This window comes from Octodon degus, unplaced genomic scaffold, assembly GCF_000260255.1.
Source record: "Octodon degus isolate 3935 unplaced genomic scaffold, OctDeg1.0 scaffold00136, whole genome shotgun sequence".
Lineage (NCBI taxonomy): Eukaryota > Metazoa > Chordata > Mammalia > Rodentia > Octodontidae > Octodon > Octodon degus.
In genome coordinates, this window is record NW_004524712.1 from 105,616 (window position 1) to 111,330 (window position 5,715).

The 5,715-nt window shown below is 40.8% G+C and overlaps 2 pseudogenes; both read right to left on the reverse strand.

Annotated features, from left to right (window-relative positions):
- Positions 1-1,913: 1,913 nt before the first annotated feature.
- On the reverse strand, positions 1,914-2,607 carry LOC101564115 (annotated as a pseudogene).
- A 161-nt stretch (positions 2,608-2,768) lies between these two features.
- Positions 2,769-5,111, reverse strand: LOC101564520 (annotated as a pseudogene).
- Positions 5,112-5,715: the final 604 nt, after the last annotated feature.

The window sequence follows — 5,715 nt, forward strand, 5'->3', positions numbered from 1 at the left end:
TTTGTATTCTGCTACATTACTGAATTAGTTATTAATTGCAGGAGTCATTTGCTGAAATTTGGGGGCCTTCAGTGTATCTGCAAATAACAAAAACATTATTTGTTCCTTTTCATTGCATACCTTTTTGTTTGTTTTTCTTGCATGAGTGCTTTTTCTAATATTTCCACTCCTATATAGAAAAAGAAGGGCCAGCCAGATAGCTCAGCAGATTAAAGCACCTGCTTAGGCAGATGCAGGGAGTGGGGTTCGATCCTGGTGTGCAGTGCCAGCCCGGCCACCAGGGCAGGCGGGCTGAAACAGAGATTGAGACTAGGTGTGGTGGTGCCTGCCTGTAATCCCAGCCCTTGACAGGCTGAAAAACAGGAGGATCACTGTGAGTCCAATCTGTGTAGTGAGACCCTGTAGACCCTGTAATAAATACATTTAAAATATATATAGAAAAAAAGTGCTAATAATAAATAACCTTTCCTTGTTCCTTATTTTAGAATGATAACTTTCAGCCTTTTCTTGTTTAATATATTGGCCCATAAATAGCTTTTTTTCAGATTGAAATAAGGTCTTTTTAGGGCTATTTTATTTAGGGCTTTTATCATGACTAGATGTTTGATTTTGTCATTTTTTTGTTTTGTTCTTAAGGATGAACAATTTATTTTTTAAAAAGATAATGCTTAGCTTTTAAGCTGAAATTTGAAATGTATTAACTAGGCTCTTCTATACATTATATTTATATAATGACTCTGATTTTGCCTTTCCAAGTACAGTTTCCTCAAGAGTTAGAAAAAGCTAAGTACGTCACAGTCTCTGGGGCTCACACTGCCTTCTCAGGCCGGCTGCCCCCTGGCAGAGCAAATAGCCCTGAAGAGGCAACTGTTCCTCCCCACCGTGCTTGTTTGCACCCTTTTGTTTTAACTTGAGAGTTTCTGAATAATAATGCCCAATTAAGTTTGGGTATAAAAAGCTAGATGAGGGGGCCAGGGAGATGGCTCAGTAGAATAAGCACTTCCCTGTCAAGTGCAAGGGTCTGAGTTCAATCCCCAGTTCCACTAAAAAAAAAAAAAGCTAGATGACTGCCCCAATGTAGGGCTGTGTTTTGTTCCAGGAGACCTGGGCCAGAAAGAACAAGAATTACCCCTTGTCAGCAGACCTGCAGTGACGGAAGCCAGGGTCACTTGTGCACTTCCATGGTGATAGCTGAGTGAAGGGAGGCATAGCCAGGCCAAGCTCATCTGTATCATGAGGGGTTTGACCTTCCAGCCTGGTGTGCTAGTTTCAAACCTTCACTCTTCCATCTGTAAGAAATGGCCCACCCTGCTGAGGTGGATGCTGGAAGGAAAGTCCATCCTGCTGCGGCATCAAGCTTCAGATACGGAAAATAACTACAATGAAATGAAATTATTTCACCAAAGTACAAATTGTTCCCACAATGGTGGGGGAAATTCTGTTCAATGCTTTGAAATTTATGTATGTTGTAAAACTGTAGCAAACTATGATCTTAAACACATAAACTGAAGAAGTTCCCACAGGGATATAAAATTTGAGTAAATCCATTGAATGACTTCCTTTTTTATGTTAATTAATATAGCTATATTTTATTTGTATTAGCTTTCTGAAAAGTAGATTAAGAATACATAAAAAACAGGAAAAAACAAGCTTGGTCTTAATGAACCCTGGAATCTTGGTACTCCAATAGAAACAGGGCTTTTTTAGCACTGATAGCAGCTAAGTCTATATACCCATGTGATAACTCTCCCAAGAATGGACTTCATATATACATATCTATTTAAGTAAAAATAAAGATGCTGAGTCTTTGACATTAATAGGTTGTTGCTGTTGTTTTGGAACTGGGAACAGAACTCAGGACCTAGTGCTTGCCAGGCTGGGGCCATGCTACTGAGCTCTATCAAGGCCTGGCATTAATAGTTAAATGTGAACTTTAGAAGTGAAGGTAAAGAAGGTATAATGCTGTCATGTTTAGGAGTATAATTTTCTTCATCTGACATTTTGGGGATCCAAGAAGAAACTTCCTTTTGTTCTTGCCACATGAGTATATTCTCTGCCAGTTCCTCTGTCTCATTCACCCAAATATCCATCTTGGCTGAAGCCTTGCTCATTCTCTTTAGATTTTCATCTAAATGAGGGATATTTCAAACCGTTTCAAGATGGGTTTCCAACTTTTCAATGAAAGTCACAGCCAACTGTAGCAGCTATACTATGTATCTGTGGTAAACAGCTTCCGTAGGTAAGTTTTCCTGGCACATGGGCTTCAACGGCCTTTGCCTGAGGGGCCGCTTCTCTTTTAGCACTGCTTCCAGATGAGAATTCATGCTTTGCAGGGTATGACACTTCTGAGCCAAACGGGAAGGATGAACAACACCTGCTGTTTCTTTTCCTAGTTCTAGAAGTTCAATTTCCAAGTTTTTCCTGGTAGATTTCAGCTTGAATATTTGTGGTCTGCTGTAGTCTGGAGAAGCTAACAAAGCAAGGAGCTGTTTCCTTCAAAATGTTTAACATCTCCTGAGTGACCATCCCTGAGGTCACAAGGAGGCCCAGCAACAGCCCAATGGCTTTGGGCTACATTGCCGGGTCCCAGTGGTTAGCAGCGGCCATTCTCTTTCCCTTGAATGACTTCGTAAATCCCAAGAATTCATAATCTGCATCCATGATGTCTTGCTGTTACATGAGCTTTTTCAAGTCATCAGGACAAGGAGCCTTATAGAGATGCTGAAAGAATTTCATTTGGTTTTTTGTTTTAAAAGTATCAAGAAATTTTATGACTTGAGGGGTTGAAACCTTAATGTTACAGGCAGGGCTTCATTTCTATAGAATACAAAGCATTGTTTCTTCCATTTTTAATAGCTTGGCAAGAGAAGACAACAGCTCCTGCACATTTCTAGGTAGCAGGACACTGCTCGCTCAATCCTTGCTGAACGCTGCACAGGAGTGATAAACTTCATTTCTTGTGCTTTGGGCATTCCACTTACTCTAGGGATGAAAGAGATCTGTAACTTGATACCAGGATGATTATCCTGCCCTGCCTCAGGTATTTGGGGCATTGCTGGAACTTGGTCCTTGTCCTCTGCAGGAAGACAGGACTCTTCAGGTTCCATCTTCCTGGCCAGTTCTTCCATCGATCTGGTAATTAGTTGCAGCAACTGAAGAGTCAAAGGCAGTTCCTTGTGTAACTCTGTTTTGGTCTTGTGCAATATTCAGAACAACTTCCCACAATTGGTTTTGCTCCATTTTTAATGGCCTCTTCATACATCCCAGTGACATCTAAGGTGCCTTCTCTTGCCAATAGCTTTGCTTTGCAGATCCAGAATTTGGCAAATTTTTTAGCCTCCACAATGTTGGACAAAATGGTAAATATTTCATTAGAAAGTATACCCTCTTCAGTGAGCCTCAGACACTCTGCAAGAGTGCTGTTAATCTTATTGCACAGGTTCAACTGTGCTTGCTTTTCTTCCTTTTCATCTTCCTTGCTCTTCTGGAATGAAATATTCATTTTTGTTTTGTTTTGTTTTGTTTTGTTTTGTTTTGTTTTGTTTTGTTTTGGCGGTACCAGGGATCGAACTCAGGACCTTGTGCTTTCCAGGCAGGCACTTATGCCACTGAGCTATATCCCTGGCCCCCTGAAATATTCATTTGCTCTATGACTTTTCTTTTTGTTATAATTTCCATAGGGAGCCGTTTATAGATTTTCCCCTTAGATTTATACCATTCTTCTAGCTGTTTTCTTTAATCCTCTGCTATTGTCTTTTTAATATTGGGATTAGTTTGGGTACCATTTGGAACTCCTCTCTCATTTCCGGTTCTGATACTAGCTTGAGTTTTGGGAGCTGTCTTGCTCAGGAAATGCTTCCGGGGAAAAGTCTTTTTCAACTTGGGGTCCACAGTCTGGGCTCTTTGTTGAAAGCTGTTTGTTCTATTTGCCCTTACGCCAGGAGTGGTTGGAATGACTGAATTAAAGTTGCAGTTGCCAAATTAGGCCTCTGGCTTATGGATTTTGACTTTTGCAATACACTTGTCTGGGACCTAAATCAAGGTTGTGTGGTCTTCTGATCTTGCTTGATGTTTGGATGTTGGTTGGTAGGGTGCTCCCTGCAGCGAACTGGGGTATGTCCTGAGTTTGGTATGTTTTATATTCTATTCAGTATTAGTGTATGACTGCACCTTAGTTACTTTTGATAGTTCATATTTACCCTTGTTAACCTTTACATCCTTTATGTTCTTGACCACTGATCTCTGATGCTGGAGTCCTACTAAGGGTGTGAATGAAGTGAGAGGAAACTGTCCTTTGGGGCTTTTCTGGTCTTGCAAGCTCAGCTCCTATAGAGAGTTGCTGTAACTTTACTAGGAGAGTCCTTATTTGTGTTTTTCTAACAAATTGGTTATTAACCTGGTCTTTCAGAATAGCACTATTCTCCAGACTTTTGCCCAAAACTTGTTTAGCAGTCAAATTACTCTTGATTTGATTGTAAGAGTTAATCTTTGGCTTGTTTGTGCTACATAATGCAGGATCTGACTTCTTAGGTTCTGATAAGGTTTGAGGTATGTTCTCTTTGTTTAACTTTGTTAACTTTATGGAGAAGGCCATCTAAACATTTGCTTTCAAGGAGGATGTTACCCACAAAATCCGTTTTGCATTTGCCTGACCTGTTATCTGCTGCTTTGTAGTTTTCAGTCCCTGTGCATTAGCTGACCTCATGGGCTTTCTCAACAGTTTTCCTTAGCAGATGATCCAGCTTCATGCTGCTGGTGACTCTTGCTGAAAGGTTTACAGTTTGGGTTAGAAGAAACACCTCTTGCAGTCAGACTTCTGCCTACTAGTTTTGGTGCCTCTAACTTTGGTTTCTGGGATGCTGTTATATTAGCTGGTCTGGACTGGAGTTTAATGCTGCTCGGACTTGCAGCTTCGACAGGCAAAACAGCATGGTTGGTAACATCCTTTTGGGGTTTAATGGTAGATTTAGAAGGTGGTGGATTTGGGCAGCTTTCTTGGCTTTTAGGTAAGGCTTTCGGTTCTTCAGTTTTTCCTTGGTTGCTAGGTATTCCTGCAGCTTTTTCTGCTGTTCTGCTGCAGCGCCTGCAGCAGAGGGCCCCAGCCTCACCATGACTCCTCAGTGACAGTTTTCCTTTCTAATTTTGTCTTTTTGTTGAACAAAGTTTTACTTACCACTGATCAGATATAATCTGCATTATTGCCCAACATCAAGATGCTGAGCCGGGGCCGGGGAGATGGCTCAGTGGAATAAGCGCTTCCCTGGCAAGCGCAAGGGCCTGAGTTCAGTCCCTGGTTCCACCAAAAAAAAAAAAAAAAAAGATGCTGAGCCATCTGCCTCCAGTTTTGTTGGTAATGAGTTGGATGGGTGAAAGAAGAAATGATGAGATGAAAGATGATTCTGTCTTGGCTTATCTGTGTTGCCTCCTCACATCTTGTTTTTCTAAGGTTCTGTTTGCATGTGCTGGCACCAGCATCCACTAGATTTGGTGGTAGATGTCACTGTACTTATTTTTTAATATTTTAATATGAGAGGACAGTAAGTGTTGCTCATCATTATATTAGTATTTTTAAGTACATCTTCTGGGTTAGGTCTGGGTAGCCTTACAGAGTTCCATGATATCCCATGTTGTGTGAAAACTTTTGTGAGAATAGCTGATTGTCCTCTAATGTAACACCTCTTTTCTTAGGAAAAAGATTCTCTCAGAGAAAAAAAA